Source organism: Otolemur garnettii, unplaced genomic scaffold, assembly GCF_000181295.1.
Source record: "Otolemur garnettii isolate 467f Iridium unplaced genomic scaffold, OtoGar3 scaffold00066, whole genome shotgun sequence".
In the NCBI taxonomy this organism is placed as follows: Eukaryota; Metazoa; Chordata; class Mammalia; order Primates; family Galagidae; genus Otolemur; species Otolemur garnettii.
This window is the reverse complement of record NW_003852461.1, coordinates 10303693-10303978: the sequence shown is the minus strand read 5'-3', so window position 1 is coordinate 10303978 and position 286 is coordinate 10303693. Positions and strand designations below refer to the sequence as shown.

General features: G+C 68.5%; 1 protein-coding gene across 3 annotated transcripts in view; it reads right to left on the bottom strand.

Moving 5' to 3' along the window:
* The window catches only part of PGM1 (phosphoglucomutase 1), a 69621-nt gene that overhangs the window by 5908 nt on the left and 63427 nt on the right, over positions 1–286 (bottom strand). The window lies entirely within an intron of this gene.

Sequence of the window (286 nt, the reverse complement as noted above, 5' to 3'; positions counted from 1 at the left end):
CCAGTGAGGGGGAGAGGGCGGGGCCAGAGTGAGGCGCTGGGGAGGAGGCTCATCCAGTCAAAGGGGAGAGGGTGGGGCCAGAGGAGCTGGGGAGGAGGCTCACCAGTGAAGAGGGAGAGGGAGGGGCCAGAGTGAGGAGCTGGGAGGGAGGCTCATCAACCAGTGAGGGGGAGAGGGCGGGGCCAGAGTGAGGAGCTGGGGAGGAGGCTCATCAACCAGTGAGGGGGAGAGGGCAGGGCCAGAGTGGGGAGCTGGGGAGGAGGCTCACCAGTGAGGGGGAGAGGGC